Here is a 22434-nt window from a genome sequence, read left to right as displayed (position 1 = left end):
ACTATCCATTAACCTTATTTGTAATATTTTGAAACTGATAAACTTACCAAGATCTTAATGTAATTGCATAAACTAACTAGAGAATATGTCTTATCATAATCAATCCCTCGTATTTGCTAGAAACCTTGGTTTACTAGCCTTGCCTTATATCTAGTAACCTCATTTTTCTCACAAATACCCATTTGTACCCAACTAGTTTTACACCTTTTGGTATTGGGGTTATTTGTTCGAATACCTCAAATTTTTCAAGTTATTAATTCTGCTTGAATGGCTTCTTTCCATTTTAACCAATCTTTTCTGCAACGACATTCATCTACTGTATTTAGCTCTATATTATTTTCATTGTATGTCATTTCAACTGCTATGGAGTAAAGCAAAGATTTCATTCAGGACAATATCTTTTAGAATCCATTGTTTCTTAGTAGAAACGTAAAAATTGATGTGTCATTATTGTCTATGTTTTCATGTTCCTTTTATTATGAAACATGCTTATCGATATTTTCGTTTTCATCATTTTCTGTTGGAGGAATCTATATCAATTTCGTTTATTATTTCGCCTTGTTTTTTCATTTTTCTTGATTTTGAGTCTTTAGATTCGAGTAGTCTACCATGTTTTCGGCGTGCTATTGACTCATTTTCAATGGCCTTATTTTCACTAGAAATTTCAATTCATGATGGGGTATTCTCAGCAGGTACATGTGACTTTTTCATTTTCTTAGTAGCTATGAATGCATCTGGCAATTGGTTTGCAATACTTTGCAAATGAGAAATTTTCTTCACTTCTTGCTCACACGAATTTGTTCTTGGGTCCAAGATTGACATTTGTTTGGCATTCCATGCAATTTTTGTTTTTAAGTTTTTTGGGTCCAATTTCTCTACTACTAAGGACAGGAATACTTACTCATTAAAATGACAATCGTCAAATCGAGCCGTAAACAAATTGCCCGTCATTGGCTCTAAATATTTGATTATTGATGGAGAATCAAATCCAACATATATTCACATTCTCATTTATGGACCCTTTTTGGTACGTTGGGGCATAGCAATAGGTACATCAACCGCACACCCAAAGATTCTCAAATGTGAGACATTCAGTTCTCGAAGCGATACTAATTATAACAGTGATAATTTATTATAGTCTGTCAACCTTAATCTTTTCAATGTTGCTGCATGTAATATAGCATGACCCAAGCATAACAGGTCAATTTTAATCTCATTATTAATGGTCTTGAAATTGATTGTAGTCTCTTGATTAATGATTCAGCAATACCATTAATGATTCACCAATAATGATCATCAAAAGTTTGGGATGTATACAGTAGCATTGTGTAATCTGATTCTCTTTATTGTATGATATTGGAATTGAGTTCTTAATCGAATTATTTGAGCCTGCAATTTTGCAAAAACAACATTTCTACTTGACAAAAATCTCCCATGTGACCATCGAGCAGAGACATTAATTACTCCCATGAAATAGCGGCCCGCTTGCAGGGTGAATAGGCCCACAAATATCTCCTTATATTCTTTCTAAAAACGTTAGAGCTTCAGTGGCATCTTATTTATGGATGGTATGGTTATCAATTTGCCAAGTGAGCATGCAGAACATGATAATTCATTTGAACGAGGAATTTGGACATTCTTTATTGAGTCTCTATTTGAGTTTTCAATGCTTCTATGTATCATTCTTGTGCCAGGATGGCCTAATAGGTGTAACACCACGTAATTTTCACTCATTATTTTTGGTGTTGTTTACATTAAAATGATATTTTCTATTAAAATAAAATAATTTATTATTAAAAACTATTTTTTTAAAAGTGTACAATTATTTATATTGTGTTATGTTGTTGTGATTATTAATTTAAAGTGTATATAATGTGCGTATTTATTTTATCATATAGTTAGTAATTCTATAAATTTAAGTAGTGTGTGATTTTAGTTTTCAAGTGTTGTATATAATATGGGTCGACCAACATAAAGAATTCGTTTGCAAACCCATATCCTTCTTATGTTGTCCAAAATTTAGAGGAGAAGTATTAAGCATAGTATTAGCATCTTCTATCTATCCCTCTTTGTAACCACCAAAAGGTGAAGAGCCATCCCCCCATTAACCTATCTTAATTCAATAAAACCTTTGCTTTATGATATGAACCATCACATTATTTTTGCTACACACTCCCTTCACACCAGCCTTACAAAGAAAAATAAAGAGTCCTTCTCCCTTCTCGCATTTTCGGCCATTTCTGCACACTCATCTTGTTTACCCCATATCTCCTTCGTCTCTTATCGGAATTGGACGTGTGAGTAGTCAAAATTCATCTAGTCGGAGAGATCTTGCTCGTGGCGTCTATTCGTTTTTGAAGATACTGGAAGAATTGGTCGCAGTTTCTGTTTCAATCAGACGGGTCACCCGGTTTTGTTTTCCGGTTGTACCTTCACGAATTTGATTATCGCAGAAGATCGAACCGTTGGATCACCCTGAAATTTGGATAACACGTTAAGGACATCTGGGCCTTCATTATGACCGGAGCGATTATAAATCAGAGCTACACATTGACGGGAATCGAGATCAGAACAGAACAGTACATAATGAAAATGCAAGCAATTGGAGGTCTTCAAAGGTAACTAACGACGATCTTAGTACGATTAGAATCTGTTTGGGATTTATTTAGTTTTAATGGGTAACTAGTTGGGTTAGTATCATGCTAGAATTATGGGTAGGGAAAATTATATATATGTTAGTGTGGTTATTTTCTTGAAACTTCTTGATTTTATGATTGTTAGTTATTGTGGTTTTGTTGTGTTGTTGGAGTGTTTATATTGAGCCATGTTTATAAGTGGTGTGTTGTTGTGTTGCATTGGAGAGATGAGTGAGTAGTTATTGGTGTTGGCTTCTGTTGGATGTAATGTTGTTGTTTAGTTGTGGTTGTGGTTCATGCGTGAGAAGCGTTCTTGCGTCAAACTTGGGATAGTTTCATTCCCTGTAAATCTTGCATTCTCTTGTGTCTTTCGGTGATTCCATGAAGCATGCAGAATGCTTTAGTTTGTAAGCTTAATCAACGTGTTATATATATGTTAGTTATGTTTCTTTCATTCTTTCTTTTCCTTTTGTTTTATGTTATTATATAAGTTACTTTGTTTCTTTTACTTTCCTTTAATATATGTTATTGTATGTTAGTTTACTAGTTTGGTGGGAAATGTGTTATATATATGCATAAGAAGTATTATACTTAGGTGTTAGGAAGTGTATTGCATTCAATATTTCAGTGCTTTGTCTAAAGTTTATATATATATTTTTGTGATATGTTTGTATGTTTATAAATAGATAAGTCATGATTGCTATTTTATTTTATTTTATTTTTTTTGTAAAGAGAGTTATTATACTGGACATAGTCATAAGTTGTTTTGGCTACAACTTTGGTGAACATTTATGAATAATTCATTATTTTTATATTATGTTTTTGTCTGTTTGTATCAAATTGAGGGTATATAATGTTGTAGTTTTATAAATCAATATCTAAGTTGTCGACGTTTCAGTACTCGAGGGAGAATAATACTGTCTTTAGTACCGTTTCGCCAAGAGTTATGTACCAGCTGGGGTATTATAACTAACGTTGTAATTAACCTTGTACCCAAACTCAGACAACGAGAGTGTAGTAGTTGGAGTATTTGACTATATGGTGTTTTTGGTGTATAAGTATATTTTAATGTAGATTTATTCTTTTTAGCTGGGTGAAATGATTTTTATTAGTATTATATTACTATTACTTTGAGAAGAACAAATATTGTTAAATGAGACTCTTGGATTGCGATCCTAGTTTCTGCTGATTTTAGGTGTAAGGCCTGAAGGGCATCCTTATTATTTTATGTTTGATGAATGAATTATTGTATTTAATTGTGAAAATATTTTATTGAGATTAAGATATCCGGTGGGAGAGATGTAGTCCCCGGTGAAGAACATGCCAACCACCTAGGTTGCGATTTAGGGGTATTACCTGGGTTAATTGTTGTCGTCCGAGAGGTTGGGAAGTACTGAGCTGGGTACTATCCTGCATCGGGAGTTTGGCCATTCTTAGACACAGACAGTAAGGAACGTAAGCCCATAGACTGTCTGGAGATTTCGATCTGACAAACCTTAGGAAGTGGGTTGCGATCCACTAGCGTTCTGCTCTTTCTCAAAAGCTATTTATATTATTTTGGAGGCTTATGTTTTTGATCTTGTATGTCTATATTAAGTTTACTATTCATGATTTACTTTATTTAACCATGTTAAACTGTTAGTTGTTGTTTTGCTGTTATTTGGTTCAGTTTGATCTTTTATGTTGATTGGGACTTATTTATTAACACTTGATAACTTCTACATGGATCCTAATTGAGCTGGGAGAGCTGTTAGTTACTCCCCACTGATTGTGGATGTTTGTTGTTTATTTTTGCAGGATATGTTGATGACAATCTTATTTGGTTTTGGGCTCGGGTTGAATGTGAGCATTAAAATGTTAGATGTTTTAGGCCTAGACTCTTTTATTAATTTAAGAGTTAGTTTTCTCTTTTGGTTATCAATTTAATTTATTTATACTATTTATTTATGTTGGTTTTATCACTTAGATATTTAAACGCATTTCTTGTAGTAGTGACATTCCCAGAAGACGATGTTTCCGCCATCGTCCTATACTACTATTATTATTATTTCTTTCTTTTCTGCTTTGAAATTCTGGGGTGTTACAATAGGTCATGCCATATAGTAAATAATTTTATATTATCCAAGGTTCGGTTAGATATCATATTAATTTCAATCGGATATATATTTATGCGGTATATAGTCCTGATCAGGAAATCGCTAGCAATTTTTCATAGATGTATTTCTTGGCACATTTTGCTGCCGTGAGACATATAAATTCCTCTTGATTCACTGTCACCGTTTTCAAATGGTAACCATTCTGACGTACATCTTTGAAACTTATGAGATTTATTCGAGATTTACTCGAATATAATGCGTTAATGACTATCAATTTTGTCCCATTTGAAAATATAATGCAGGCTTTTCTAGATCCTTCAATTAGCTTGGATGTCGCAGACACTGTGCTAACTTCTTGGAATCTTATAAGTTTTGAAGAATACTCTTTATTTTTCAAAATGGTGTGTCCTGTCCCGCTATCGAGAAGACATTATTATTTGATTTCAACTTCTGGTAAATTCATATCTTCCTAAATAATAAATATGATGATTAATATAAGAAAATACGTATTTCATTAATAATCAAATAGAAAATACATTAAAGTGAATATTGAAACAATTTAAACAAACTAAGCATATTCATGCATTGCTACTTTCTTCAAGGACAAAGTTCTTTTCACTTTCAGCATCATCCATGAAAAAAATCTAAAACATCAAGGTTGGTCATGGATGTGTTATTTTCATTAGCAAAGTTAGATTCATCATTTTTTTCCTTTGTTATTCATTGAAGCTGATATAGGTCTACCAATTGTTTGGCCCTATGACACGTGCGACCCCAATACCAGTCATGCCACATGTATGGCACGTGCCTTTCTCTTTGTACGATGTCTGGCTTTGGTTTCCAGATGAACTTCCCCAATGTTTACTAGAATTTCAAAATTGCTGTTTCTTGAGAAAATCGACCTCTACCACATCCACGCTCTCAACCACAGTAATTACCACGTCCTCTCACACGACCGGTGTAATTAACCCGCCCACTTCTATGTATAACATTCGTTTTTGGCGGATAACAAATTTCTGTTGCATTTATTTCATGAGTGGCTGAAGACCCCGTAGGTCTGAGGTTATAATGTTTCAACAAAAGATCATTATTTTGTTAATCCACAAGTAGTATTGAAATTAGATTAAAGTATTTTTTGAATGTTCTGAACCTGTATTGTTGTGTCAATATTATATCATTAGCGTGGAAAGTGGAGAGCGGAGAGCCTTTTATTTATCATATATTCTTTCGTAATGGGATGATCACAAAATCTAGACAATGGCACAATTCTAAACTATGTTGAATTGTAATCACTAACTGTTTTAAAATCCTCGAACCTCATATTGGTCCAATCAAAATGCGCCTTTGTGAGGAGCACATTTTTGTGATGCTCATATCTTTTATTTAGGCCATCCTTTAGTTCTTTGGGATCCTGCACAAGTAGATTTTCAATTTTTAAACTGTCATGTAAATGATGCCTGAGAAGGGCTAAGGCTTTTGCCTTTTCTTGTTCAGTTGATATTTTAACTGTTGCGGCTGATGTAGTTGCATCCCCTTATTAACTTGTCACATATTTAATTGCAGGTTTCAGTCCATGGGCCTTTAAATTTATTTGGGTGTCCACTGTCCATTATAAAAACTTTTACCCCAATAAATCTATGTTAAATTATCTTTTCACTAGATCTCCTATTTTTTAATACAAACATGTAAATATTTGAAATTAGTAAATTATAATAAATTATATATATTATCTTCCTTTGATTTATATTTTTATAGTTATACATAAAAAATATTAAGATAAATACTAAAATAGCGTACAACATTTATGAAGCCAAATAAATATGAAAAAATGCCAAAAGTGGAAAAAAACACGAGTGAGAAAAAAAGCTTCCAAAAATGCACTTTGAGATACAAAAAATGGTATTCATGTGCATTTTTGTCATTATATATATATATATATATATATATATATATATATATATATATATATATATATATATATATATATATATATATATATATATATATATATATATAATCTCCTACTTGTATTAGGAGATATATCATTGATGACATGAGAAGAAGAAACCGTCTATAAGGGAAGGAGAGCCTTATTTTCCTAAAATCATCCTCAAAAGAAGAAGATGAGAGTGGAGCATGGTTGTCATTAGCATGGAACATGGTGGCCGAATGATTGAGAAATAATTTTTTTTGTGAGTTTAGATGAAAGTAAGAAGAAGATAAAGGATGTATGGTGAAAATGGGGATCGATAATCCGCTTTTGTAGAGGGTTATTCGTATTTGTGCAGTTCATCTTTAGTGAAAATACACAATGGAATAAAATTTTAAGATATCTTAATTGACAAAGATATATTATAGAAATTTATATGTACTAAATTCGTCGACTATCATGCATGCTAGTAAATTGGTAATAATATATGTAACTATAAATGTGGGAAAAAAAAGATAGTAATATATAATAGTGCTCTAAATTTTTGTTTCTTGCATACACATAAGATTATTGCACTCATAAGACCTAATCATTTTATCACTTCACTAGGCCACCCATATAGGCGGCAAATTTAAAACAACCTTTCCATATAGGCGGTTCAATAGCAAAACAACGTAAAATAAAATGTCCTTACTCTCCATAAATGTGGCATCATTATCAAATTATTTATTTTGGATTAGTGGGATGATGATGTTTACTACTAGCTAGTTCTTTCATGTTCATCCCTATTTCTTTTATTACTTGATGGAGGTTGATTTTAAGTTGGTTGTATAGGAGGGTTATTATTGGTCTTGGGACCGAATTGTATGGGTTTTCTCCATTGTGGGTATTTGTACTATTGTTGAGGTTATTGGATCGGGGACTGTCTTACAGTACCCCTTGATAGGTTGGTAGTGAATGGCACATTATTTCGCTCTATCCAAAAATAAATATCCGACACATAGACATTGTCTAAAATAATGTTAATATTGTTACTTTGTTGATCCATGTTCGCATAGTAAGGGTTAGTTTAGGAAAAAAAATTAGAACTTGAAATAGGATGGATGCAAAGATCTTAAAGATAGTACCCTTAATTTTTTTCGGTAGCAAACTTGTGTTGATAACGTGTTGTGGAACAAAGTAAACATAAATATTATAGACTAAAAGATAGCAGAGAAATGCTTGCTTTCTTCCTGTTGTATGCATTGCAACTTATGGCAAACGACATATTTACACTGCAAGAATACTATTCAATGTATGATATGTTAGGAAAGGGTGTTTTAGTGTTTGATTAATTCGGAATAAATCAATGAAAAAATAAGAAAGAGAAAAGCAATATAGAAGATAAACAAGAGAACACAAGGATTTACGTATTTCGGTCAAAATAGACCTACGTCCACAGGTGGGCGAATCGAGAGCTTCTTCACTATGATGGAGAAAAACAGAGAGAATAATACAAGGAGTCCTACGAATACTAGAGTTTAAAAGTTGTTTGTCAAATAATGACTACCAAAGAGGTCCTTTCATAACATAAGGAACTCTAACAAACCCTAGAATATACTCCGCACAAAACCCTAGAAGAAATCGCGCCTCCCACGTCGAAATCCCCGTCGCCCGATCGGGTCGGGCGACATCCGCCCAATCGGCTGGCCATTAAGTTCAAATTGGATGATGTCTCAGGCCCAATCATAGTTTGCTAAGGGCGCCTGATCATGCGGATGCCGCCGGACCCGATCGGGTGAAATTCTAGTTCAACAGGGCTTCGTAAAACAACCATAACTTTCTCGTTTCTCAGTGCAATTAGGCATATGACCTGTTGTTGGAAAGGTTTTTGAACAAGTAATCACTTCCAATATATATGAATCACATTAAAAAAATTTGAATATTGAGAGATATGTATTTAAAAGTCAGACTTATGTCATTTTCACAAGATTTCAATTTACAAATAACAAATCTCCACCTTAACTTGAAATCGATCAATCAAGATAACTCCACCTTGAACTGAAAACCAAGAAGTGATGCTCACCATAAACATAAAACCTCCACCTTACACAAAATGCCATAAGCCTACTCAACTTAGACAATCAATAACGGACATGTTTTATAAATTGTGTAATGATACATCTTCGAACACAAAACTGCGTATATGAAACAAAACATATGGCCTAGATTGATAGTATAAATTCACTAACGCTAAGCATGCTTATTAAAATTAACTAAAATCTCTTCAAAACACTTGTGCATCTCAACAACAAAACTCAAGGAATTCTAGAAAATCAAATGACATCAATAGTTTTTGAATTGCAATTGTACTTAACAAAACACAAAAGTACCAAATTTGAGATAAAAAAAAAGCATAACTAGAACAAAATATAATGCATAACCAATATTGATACTTATTACAAACTTAAAAACAATCTATCATAGACTCCATAGCAAAATTCACATGGTTTGTCGTTTCACCACGAGATCTCAAAGGACAACAAACATGAATAGATCGTAGGAATCAAAACCCCCAATCGTGTAACCCTAAAGTGCAACTCCATCATCAAAGACATCGTTGGCAATATTTAAGGATTGGTCCTCATTGGACCTTTGCCCATTTTTCTTCTTTAATTTCCAACAATCGACTCTGACATGACCCTTTATGTGACAATAGTTACATATTTTGTTTTTGCTAAAATTCTTTCCACCATGAGCAACCAAAGCATTTTTTTGAGAAGGTTATTAGATTTGTTAACCAACTTATTGTCAATTAAATCTATATGAGTTAAGTAATCCTTAACATCCTGCAAACTCAAATCATCTCTAGCATACAATAAAGTATCTCGAAAATGCTTATACGAAGGCGGTAAAGAACACATTAACATAATAGTCACATCCTCAGCATCGATCTCAACATCAATGTTTTGCAAATCCATAATAATAGAGAAAAATTCATCTAAATGAGACTCAAGCGGTTTACCTTCTTTTAGACTGAGATCATGACGTCTAAATTTGAGTAGTAGACGGGTGATCACGCTCTTTTTCATATAAAGTGACTCCCACTTCAACCACAAACCCGCAACAGTCGTCTTCTTGGTAACCTCTCTCAAAATTTCATTAGATAGACATAAATGAATTGATGAGAGAGTCTTCAAATAGATCTCCTCCCACTTGTCATCAGTCATACTCAAAGGCTATTTGGATGCACCTTCAAGAGCATTGTGACAACCACCTTAAACCAAGATGGCTTTCCTCTTCAATTGCCATAGGCCAAAATTTACTTGCCTCTCGAATTTCTCAATCTCGAATTTATTTGACATAATTTAATGAAATTCGTTCTTACCTAAGATCTTAAAACCTTGCTCTAATACCAGTTTGCTAGGAAAGGGTGTTGTAGTGTTAGATTAATGCGGAACATATCAATAAAATAAAAGAACGAGAAAAGCAAGAAGATAAACAAGAGAACACAAGGATTTATGTGGTTCGGTCAAAATAGACCTACATCTATAGGTGGGGAAATCAAGAGCTTCTTCACCAGATGGAGAAATATGGAGAGAATAATACAAGGAGTCATAAGAATACTAGAGATCAAATATGGATCGACAGAAAGTTGGAAACTGTATAGCTTATAGTTTTGTTTTTAGCTCTTCAGTTATAGAGGGGGCCAACCTAGTTGGGCTGTTCTTTTCTTAAGGGTCTAGGTTGTAAATTGTTTCTTATTTGGTGATCTATAATATTCCTACTTGGCAAAAAAAAAAAAAGAATACTAGAGGCTAAAAGATGTGTGTTAAATAATGACTACAAAGGGGTTCCTTTTATAGCATAAGGAACTCTAACAAACCCTAAAATATACTCCACACAAAACCCTAGAAGAAATCGCGCCTCCCACGTCAAAATCCCCGTCGCCCGATCGGATCAGGCGATATCTGTCCGATCGGGCGGTCATTAAATTCACACTGGTTGATGTCTCGGGCCAAATCAGGCATTGTTCGCGCGTTTGCAGTTCGCTAAGGGTGCCTGATCGCCTGAAATCAGTTCAACAATGCTTTGTAAAACAGTAATAACTTTCTCATCGTTTCTCAGTGAAATTGGACATATGACCTGCCGTTGGAAATCTCATTAAACAAGATATCACCTCTAATTTGGATCATACTAAAACCATTTATAGAATGAGAGATGTGTGTATTTAAAGTCAGCCTTATGCTATTTTCGCAAGATTTCAAGTCATAAATAACAGTATACTAAGCCTAGTATAGGTATTGGGAAAAACTTGTCATACATTAAATGCATGACATTCACTTTTTGACTCATAACATAGGAGATATAATTTCTTTTTGTAATTAGTTTGTCATTAAACAACTGTTTTATTTCATTTAAGTATGACAAGTTGTTGTCTCATGTGTTTAACGCGTATGGTCCCAAAAAAAAAGCACAGCTAACTATTAGTAACCGTTGATTAGTGATTTGTAATTTTGACTATTTGTTGGCCCGGGCGATGTGCCAAATGATTTACCAGCGTTAATTGAATTCTTAAATCAAACACTTTATACAAGTAGAAAAAATGACTTATAGGTATTAGATTGTACTCGAGAAAATCTTGTAATTCCTTTGAAATTTTCTGTACAATAAATTATAATATGAATTATTCATCAATATAACCATCGGTGTTAAGAGAGTTCATATATATAGTAGAGGTGTCAAAAACTGGGCTGACCCACGTGTGAACCAGCATGCAACTTAGACCCAACTTGTTCCGAGTCGAGAGTGGCCGGTTTGGAAGCCGACCCATGCCGACCCAGTGTCCATCCGTGCCCAGTTTAACCCATAGAATTGGTAACCCAACCTCAATTGGGTCGACCCAGTTTGACCTGTGCCAGTTGCACCCGTGAACAACGACCCAGACCCAACCTATTTCCGACCCAAAAAACCCGCACCCAACTTCACCCGCCAATGACCCATTTAAACCCACCCAACCCATTTATCACCCAACCCAACTATCACCGTCCCAATTATGACCCAACCCAATTTCGACCCAACTCAGTTACCACCCGACCCAACTAAACCTGATCCAACTAAACCCGACCCAACACCATTCCGACCCAATACAACCCGACAATGAGTAAATTAGGACTTTTTTTGGTCAATTTATATAATTTTTGAACATAAAAAATTTCGTCACTTTTTTTGGTCTAAGTAATTGACAAATATTATTTATCAAGACATAAATACATAATTAAGATTTCTATCATTTGTAACCACCTCATTTAAATTTGATACCTCCAATAATCAAGCCCCACGCGGTTGTTTTTTGTTGAGTTGTCCATTGTACGGTATTTTAACTATAAACCAAGTGGTATTATTAAGGTTTGCTGTTTTGGTGTATATGACATAAAAAGTTAAAAGAATTTGCTAAAAAGAAAACGTATATTAAAGAAATATCTAATATGTATTATGTAATAACTTAAATACTTAATAAGTATTGGAAATACTCTTTTTATTTTATCCCTCCAAATTAAATCTCCACATTATACTTGCTTACTTAGAGTTTAGACAACATAAATAAAATATAAATTGGACAAAAATAGATAAAATAAAATCAGAATTGGAGTATTGGACAAACGAAAATAAAATAAAAACAGAATTGGACAAAAGAAATTCCAAAAAATTTCATTTCATTCCACTTTCCAAGTTTCCAACATTCATTAGAAAGCTAAATAAAAAGTAAAACATTACTTAATACTTAGACAGTTTTCATAAGTCACTAATAGCGTAAGCAAAAAATTTCATAAGTCTACCGATTACAATTTACATGGCCTAGCAAGGCAACAAAAAATTACACCAAAAAATTACATCACAATCAGCAACTCAGCAAGGCAACAAGTCAGCAATTGATGTCCTCCTCGGACGATCAGGAAACAATTTTCTTCGGGGTCCAACTCCCCATTGACGCAAGGGCTCATGGGTATCTCATGGCCAGCATCAATGAGAGTGTGATCCCATTCTTCTTCAACCATAAATCGAGTGAAAGTAGGCATGGCAAATGGGCGGGGCAGATGCGGGTACCCCTAAATCCACACCCACCTCCACCTAAATTTTTCATACCCACCACCTGCCCGCCAACCATGGCGGGTACAAGTTTCCATATCCACCTCCGCCCATGTGGGTATAAGGTTATACCCACACCCGCTCCACCACCCAAGTGGATATCCATTACCCACTTATACCCGCCCATCACCCAGGTGGATTTTCCACCCGTCTATCTGATTTATTTTCTATATATAACCTATTATATAAATTAATTATTAGAAACACCCATTTCAAAGAAGAAAAAAAGTACACATTCTTTGTCATACATAAAGTACAGTATTTCAATCTTAAGAACAGTTGAAAATTGTTCCAAATGACAATACAAAGTTCACAAAACACTAACAAACAAAACATAAAGTGTAGTATTCATATTTCTTAATTTTAATTTTTTAAATTTTTTTAGATTTATGAACATAAATCTTTATTTTATAAAGGGTAAATAGTAAATATTATACGAGGCGGATGGATATGGGGCGGGGCGGGCGGATTTGGGGCGGTTGTGACCTCATATCCACCACCTACCCACTACCCATGGCGGATTTGACTTTTCGTACGTATCCATACCCACCCACTACCCACCAAAGTCATATCCATACCCGCCCCAACTGGGGCGGAAGCGGTGCGAAACCCGCCAAATTATACCCACCTGCCATCCTAAGTGAAAGCCCCATCTTCACTCTCCACAAAAATCTCCTTAGGTATCTCGAACCCAACCATGTGAACAACACCAGCACCAGCCATTTCACCACCACCCCCAGCCTTTAACTCAACACCAGTAGCCTCTAACCCACACACAATCACCTTTGTAAACACATTTTCCTTCTTTTTATTTTTTCCTTCCTCACTAGCTTTGTCAAGAATTTAACACCAAGTCCTCTACATCTTAGAGATCTCCTATAACCCACTCTCTCATAAATCACCTTACCCTTTCTTTTATCCATTTTACAGTTGATGAACCTGAAATTATCAACTCAAAAGATTCTAAATAAAAGGAAATATTAAAAACCAAAGACAGATTTTTGAATGAAATAAGGCAGCCAAAGAATAAATTATCTAAAACAATCTATAAAATAAGGACAAATGGTACAAAAAAGCAAAAGAGATAACTCCCAAAAATAAAACATAAAATTTTATCGTGCCAAAAATAAATTTTCTTTAAAAATAAGTAATGACTCTCGGATTCACAAGCTAACCTCATCATCGAGCACTCGATTGTACTTGACAACACAACTTCACAACACAAGAAAGCCAGCAAAAGTGACACGAGCATCCATAATTCTTCGTCTTTTTAACAATACCAAAACCAATTTTACCAATCAAGTGCATATCATGTCCAATACTCCAATAAAGACAAAAGAAAGGTAGCTCCACATCGTGACACTTAGGGCAAAACATGTGTGTAAAGTAAAATGTGGCCAAAAACAGTCGCAAACAACGAATCATCTTTTGCACAAGGGACGTTTTATAAACCAAACCAAACAACCACAATTAGCCATCCCACCCTTTTCTTCCAGCCTCTACTACCGACCAAATCTCATCATTACAAAAAATAATTAAATCAATTTAGTCGGGGGCAAAGGTGGAAGACAAGAGAAAGAACAACTACAACTCTCAGGTAAAAATTTTGCCTCATCATCGAGCACTCGACTCCAATTGACAACACAACTTAACAACACAAGAAAGCCAGCAAAAGTGACACAAGCATCAACATTACCAACGCCAATCTTACCAATCAAGTATGTATCATGTTCAATCAAGCCAGCAAAAGAAATGAAGAGATGGATCGTGACACTAAGGGTAAAACATGTGTGTGAAGTAACATGTAGCAAACAGTCGCTAACAAGTCAAACCCCAATGATCTTTGCACAAGGAACATTAATTCATTATGCAAAAGGACATAAAACAACTAAACTAAACCCAAAAATTCTATTTATGGTTTATAATTTAAGGGTTAGGGCTAGGGTTTGGGTCTAGTGTTTGGGTTTATGGTTTGGATCTAGGGTTAGGGCTTGGGTCTAGGGTAAGGGTTTGGGTCTAGGGTAAGGGTTTTGGGCTATCATTAGGTTTGAGGTTAAATCCTTATATATGATGAATCCTAAACAATAAACCCTAAACAAATAACTCAAAACACAAACCCACAACATATCGACCCCAACCCAGAACACAACAAACTCAACCCAGAAACAAACAGTAACAAAAACAAACACAAACCCAGAACACAACCATCAACCATTTTCAATAGGCCAGAACAAAAACCATCAAACAACAACCATCAAACAACAAAAGCAGCACAGTTTAAGGAATTGAATCATAATCAATATTAGTAGGCTCGCTATCCTTAAAAACTTCAAGAGACTCCTCATCCTCAACCTTAGAATAACCAAAGATCTAATTTTGGCAAGTCACAAAAGCCTTAACATTTTTGCGCAACAAACGCGTGCAATACTTTGTTGAAATTATGCCCCCCATACTAAATGGAGACTCCAAAGCCACAAATGTAATGGTGATAGCCAACACATCTCTAGCCACCCGAGAAAAAATAGGATAAACACCCACATAAGTTTTCCAATAGGCCAAAACATCAAAGTGGTCATCTTGGTCAGCAGGACCATGAGGGGCATGGAAATATGATTCCATATCATTTAACACCCTTACTAGCGGCAACATTGGCATCAAAACTCCAAAAAACAACAAATTAAATAGTATCACCACTAAAACTATTACTCCCTCCGTCCCATAATATAGTGCCTACTTCATTTTTTATGAGTCAAATTTTAAAATCTTTGACCAAATATTCTCATTTGTATACATATAAAACAAAAACGTGGGATCTTGTTAGATTCATCTCAATGTGTAGTTTCATAATATCAACATTTTATATTTTTTATTAATGCGGAATTGAAGATATTAAAGGTCAAAGTTACGTCTTGGAGGCCGTGGAAAAATGAAACAGACACTATATTATGGGACGGAGGGAGTACCAAATAACAATCACTAACTTTAAGTAATCAAATGAATAAAATGTTACACATTATAGCCAACCTTTCCAAGGCTGGCCTTCTTAAATGGACGGGCGAGCGACCTTGCAAAACTTAGAGTGGAGGACTCATAACCAGTAGTCATAGAAGATGTAGTGGAAGATGATTGGACTTGTAGGTGAGAATAAACAGAAGCATAGTGCATATACAACTCAGTAAAGGCATGAACAACCTCGTTAACCTTACGATTAAGATCTTGGGGCAAATAAACAGTAGCATACAACTCATGAAAAAGTTATTTTTGTAACAGGGATCAAGCATGATAGCAATAGTAAGAATTAGAGAATAATTTTCCCAATACTTGTTAAATTTTGCATACATAGGAGCAACCATAAGACAAATAGAATCAATTGGGTTTTCTTGAGCGTAGAACAGAAGACTTTCAATCAAAACAATGTTCTCAACATATAGGTTGGCAGTGGGGTAATCAGAACTAGAAAAAAGACAGGTGATATCATAAAAGGGTTCAAGAAAATCACAAACATTTTGGATAGTTTCCCATTCAAAATCACTCAAACAAACATCTAAACCATGCTCAAGTAAACACTACCTATATACAATCAACAAACCTCTCTTTCCTAGTGTTTGAAAAAGAAATATATGAAATAACTTGTTGCAACTTCATAACAGTTTTATCCATAAACTTAAAACCAGCTTGGATAATCAAATTCAATATATGGGCAGAACATCTAATATGAAAAAATTTACCATAACAAGGCAATAAATTAGTTCTATTCAAGTCCCTAAAAATCTCTTGAATCATAACGTCATTGGCAGTCGCATTATCACAAGTCAAAGAAAACATTTTATCTCTAATATTCCACTCATCAAACAAATCAAGAGTAAACTTACCTCCTCAACAGATTGGGAATTGGACCCAATAATGGAGTACAGTATCAATGGATGAACTGAAAAATAAATTAAAAACATTGATAGTTTGAGCAAGCTAGAGTCTAGGCATCTAGGCCCTAGGGTTAGGGTTAGGTCAGGTTTAAGAGTCATGGTCATGTTTAAGGGTCAAGGTAAGGTTTAAGGGTCAAAGTCGGGTTTTAGGTTAGGGTTATGGTTTAGGGTTTAGGGTTTCGGGATAGGGTTAGGGTTTAAGGGTTAGAGTTTAAGGTTTAGGGTTTAGGGTTTAGGGTTTAGGGTTTAGGGTTTTAGCCCCAACCCTAAGCACAAAACCTAGAAACACAAAACGTAAACATGCACCCTAAACTCAAATCCTAAGCTCAAACCCAAAACCTAAACCCAAAACACAAGCCCAAAACACAAACCCAAAACATAAACCCAAAACACAAGCCCAAAACACAAACCCAATATACACAAACCTAGAAAACAAAACCCATAAAACAAAACCTTGAGGCCTAAACATAACATACCCTAGACACAGACCCTTTATATAATTGCCCAAAACACAAACCCTTAACATTTCATAAACCCAAAACACAAACCCAAATCAATAAACACAGAAAACACGAACCCAGAAAACACAAACCCTAAACAAAACAAACCCTAACAAAAAGGCAAACCTAGATACTTAGATTGTTAAACAGTAAACAGAAATCACAAACATCTAATATAAAATTATAAATGACAAAAAATCACAAACATAAATCATAAACATCAAACATGTAAACAAGTCAGAAACCCTAAACAATTCAAGTTAAGAATTTAATATACATGACGAATAATAACGAACACCGTCAAAGTATCAACAAATAATTGGTGTAAAATCAGTATTAAGATCGAAAAATAAACTTATAAACATGTAATTAAATCAAAAACCCTAAAAATTTTAGATCTCACAATCAAATATGATAAAAAAATAGTTAAAAAGTCAAAAAATACATGATATTACAGTAGATCTGCAAACTGGACCAGCACATAATCCCACATTCACATGCAAGTAGATCATCCTAATTCTAAAAAAAACGAACTCTAGAAGTGTAGAACACTTACCTGGTGGTTGTGACATACTATTTTTAAATATTAAATTTCCTTTTTTTTTGGCTTTTTTTGCTTCTTTTTTCTTCTATATGCTTCTTCTTTTCCGACGTAATTATAGCATTGATTTGTAACTTTGTTTAGTAATTACTAATTAGTAATATTATAAATTAATAAAAACGGTTATTTCACCAAATACCCCAGACAAATCAACAAATTCACAATATACCCTCAATGTTCCAAAAATGCACCATATACCCTAAGTTTTCGAAAACGTTCACCAAATACCCTTTTTCTAAACTGCCGTTATCTCACCGTTAGCATTATTTACAATATTGCCATCATTAACCCTTAATCCCTAATTCTAACCTAATTCTAACCTAATTCTAACCCTTCCCCTTACCCTAATCTTAAACCTTACCCTTATCTTTACCCCAAACCCTAACCCACCCAGCCCACCACCCCTCCACCCCACCCCAGCCCCTACCCCTCCCCCCATCCCCCACTGCCAGTTCGTTCACCACCCCTACCCCCTCTTTCGTTCTTCGTCGGAATCACTCATCCCTTCTTCGTTCTTCGCCGGACTCCCCCACCCCCTCTTCGTTCTCCGTCGAAATCCCCCACCCACTCTTCGTTCTCCGTCGGAATCCCCCACCCCCTCTTCGTTCTTCGTCGACTCCCCCGCCCCCTGCGCGAAAATCCGACCACCCTGCGGTGAAAATCTAACCCACCACGGCGAAAATCCTCCACCTTGCGCGAAAATCTGATACCCCTGCGGAAAAAACCGACCACCATGCACGGAAATCTAACCCACCCCCGCGAAAATCCCGCACCTTGCGCAAAAATTCGACAACCCTGCGCGAAAAACCGACCACCCTGCCCAAAAATCTAACCCACCGCCGCGAAAATCCCCCACCTTGCGCCAAAATCCGACCATCCTATGCGAGCAGTTGATGTGATCGTGAACGAAGAGGGGGAGGAGGAGGGGAGGAGGAGGGGGAGGGGGAGAGGGAGGGATGCTACCGGGGAGGGGGGAGCCGACGGTGGAAGGGATGGGGATGCGGCAGTGGGGGGGGAGGGGTGGGGCTAGGGGTGGGGTGTGGGGGGTTGGACCTGGGGTGAAGGGGTGTTGGGCTGGGTTAGGGTTAGGGTTTGGGGTAAGGGTTAGATTAGGGTTATATTATAATTAGGGTTTAGGGTTAATAATGGTAAAGTCATAAATAAAGATAACGGTGACTTAACTGTAGTTAGAAAAAGGGTATTTGGTGAACGTTTTCGAAAACTTAGGAGTATATGGTGCATTTCTGGAACATTTAAGGTATATTGTGAATTTGTTAAGTTGTTGGGGGTATTTGGTGAAAAAACCGTAATAAAAGTTACAAAGTTTAGAAGTTTAATTAGTAGTTTTAAATATAAACAAGATGATTCATGTAAAAATTATTATGAATGAATAATGATGTGAAATAGTGAAAGTAGAAACTTTTTAAGTATGAATGTATGATTATTTAAGTAATGAAACATACGGATTCCTCGTATGACTTTTGATTAAGATCCACAACGATATGTATGATTAAGTTGCTATACGACGATACGTATAACAACTTAGTATCTTACTGTTTTTTAAGATCCAAAACTGAAACATCAACGATGAAAGTCGATCAATCTATTCTGAATTTCTAATGATGCTTTGATTACTGTTAAAATCGTATAATAACATCGATGATCAATCTTATGATCATTTGATGGTTTTGACTTTTGATTAATGTCAAAGACAATCAATCTCATGATCATTTGATTAATTGATTTATGTCAAGATTGTGAACCTTAACTTAACGAAATTCGTTTGATGTTTCATCCTCTACTAGTCTAGTGATACAGTGACATGATTATGTTGGATTAACTATGATCTACTTTCATACTTTCAATGTTTCATGTTCATCCTCTACTAATATAGTGTATGATTATGTACCGTCTTCATATGACATATTGACATATTTGGTTAAGTTATTAACGTTGATCATTGTTACTTCACTACTTGTTGAGTTGTTCCATGAACGATGAAAGTCGAAAAATTTTATAATTACAAAATACGATGCTTTCATTAATGATTTAATGTCAACGTAATTCTTGACTTTTAACTCTTTTTGTTGCTATATAGTGACTCATTCATACTTAAGAGTGAGTAAGTCACTAACTAACAAAATGTTTAAGTTTAATAGTCTATTGACTCTAACACTATAAGTCTATAATCAATAATCAGTATGGACTATGGAGTATGGACTTATGCCTTAAGCCCTTAACAACTTAAATGCTTAACCCTTATGGTCGTTAGTTGTTACTTGTTACTTGAATACTTATGCAATCATGAATAAGAATAAGTGAATAACCGATACTTAGGCAATAGCCGATGCCTAATGGTGAATGGCCGAATAATATAACTATATAAGTTATAACTTATAAGTCTTACTTTAGTAACTTTTAAAATTAGTAATATACGTATCACACTATTATTGATTCAATGTATTATTACAAAATTCACAATGACTCAATTACAATTCACACTATTAGTATAATTACTATAATACATCACTATAAAGTATAATCTATATCACAATATCACATGTTATAAGGGCTTGTTTGGTTGTATATAGGAAGTCATACTTCCTAGGAAGTTATTTTTTCCATGTATTTGAAATTCCTAGGAAGTGTAAAATTGTGTTTGGTTGATAATGGGAAGTAGAACTTCCTATGGGAAGCTGTACTTACCTAGGGGGACCAAGGTAAGTAACTTCCTCCATTTTGGAGGAAGTAGAACTTCCTAGAAAGTGCAAATTCCCATGGTTTTGCCAACCAAACAACTTCATATACTTCTACTTTCTAGGAATTTGCACTTCCCATGATTTGTTTTGTCAACCAAACAAGGCCTAAGTTTATAACGTATAAGTTATAACAATCTCGACCCAAATCAATACGCTGCCGGTTTGAGATTTCAGTTGATCCAAGAACCAAGTCCTACCGAGATTCGATTTATTCCGACCCAAGTCATTCTGAAAGCCGATTTATTCCGACCCAAGTCATTTCCATAGTCGATTTCATGAATACTCAATTAATTCCGAAAGTCGATTTATTCCGACCCAATCCATTCTGATATCAATTTCTTCCAACCCAAGTAATTCCGAAAGCCGATTTATTCCGACCCTAGTCATTCCAAAGCCGATTTATTCCAAACCAAGTTATTCCGATATCAATTTCTTCCGACCCAAGTCATTCCGAAAGCCGATTTCTTCCGACCCAAGTCATTCTGAAAGTCGGTTTCTTCCGACCCAAGTCATTTCGAAAGCCGATTTCTTCCGACACAAGTCATTCCAAAAGCCGATTTCTTCTGACCCAAGTCATTCTGAAAGCCAATTTAGGCCGACTTCACCTTATTCCATTCCGACCCAAATTCACCCAACCCATATACCAACCGACCCAGTTCCGAGATCCCCTCACCCATTTGAACCCGACCCACCCAGTTCCGACCCATGACACACTCTCACCAAGATTATTCCGACCCAAATCATTTTGACCCAGCTTGGGTCAACCCAAACCCAACCAGTGACCCAGATTGACACCTCTAATTACTGACACAGATATATAATTACTTACAAAAAATATGCTACAATCTTGTTTTTAAAATGTTAGGTTAATGGGTAAGAATGATGCATGTATTTATAAAGACATGTCCATTTATCAATCCCATCAGTTGTATTTGTATAGTAGCTAATATAGACCATTAATATCAAATGTGGAATAGTTCCTACTAAACCACCAACTCTTTAATGATTAACTAAAGTGTATCATAGTTGTGTCCTCCAAAAATAGAATATGATATAATTACTGATACACGCGTAGTTAAATTGCAAAATAATCTATAGAAATAATTTGGAATTTGATGTTGAAAATTAAAGGATGGGTTGTCATTAAGCCTAAATGATCCCAGTAATTTGATTGTTTTTGCCCATCTGAAAAATTTGATTTGTGGACAATGAATTCTACCTAGCATCCAAATTGACGTATGTCCATTTGGTATAAAGTGAACCAAACATCTTCTTGAATGTTGTAGGCGTATTTTTATTTCACCTATTCGGGATGAGCGCATATTTAACTACCTCATTGTAAAGGTTTTTTTTAATACATTTTTGAATTCTCTAAAAACTCTTTAAAGAAACACTCATAAACCTAATTGGATATGCGAAATCATGGGGACATCTTATGGACTTATCTAATGTAGATTTCTCTACCCTAACTCCATAAATGATCAATCAACCATAGATTGATTTCGGGGATGAAGGTACGAACATGGTCATGAACTATTTTTTCACTAGGAAAAATACAAGAGGGGGGTGAATTGTATTTGTAGAAATAAACGTAACTTTTTACGAAATAATCAAACTTAAACAATGAAACAAGCTAAAAGAAGACAAGAGATTTTTACGAGGAAAAACTTCTTGAGCCCAATAAGAAGACACAAACTCAACAAATAGGGACTTTTAACACAACACTTTCACTAATTAGGCCAAACAACTCTGTTACAACATAATTCTACTCACGGCCTACACCTTAAGCTCCTAAACCCAAATTCCTGAACAATTGTTCCCTTAATAGTTGTTCCTTTCAACTTAACATGAAATTTTCTC

At 35.0% G+C, this 22434-nt stretch overlaps 1 long non-coding RNA gene across 1 annotated transcript; it reads left to right on the top strand.

Annotated features, from left to right (window-relative positions):
• Positions 1–2497: 2497 nt before the first annotated feature.
• On the top strand, positions 2498–4706 carry LOC130592163 (uncharacterized). Its single transcript, XR_008970372.1, has 2 exons — positions 2498–2618; positions 4434–4706. It is a non-coding gene; the product is annotated as an uncharacterized LOC130592163 (long non-coding RNA).
• Positions 4707–22434: the final 17728 nt, after the last annotated feature.

This window comes from Beta vulgaris, chromosome 7, assembly GCF_026745355.1.
Source record: "Beta vulgaris subsp. vulgaris cultivar EL10 chromosome 7, EL10.2, whole genome shotgun sequence".
Lineage (NCBI taxonomy): Eukaryota > Viridiplantae > Streptophyta > Magnoliopsida > Caryophyllales > Amaranthaceae > Beta > Beta vulgaris.
The sequence above is the reverse complement of the archived record's forward strand: the minus strand, read 5'-3'. Positions and strand labels throughout refer to the sequence as shown.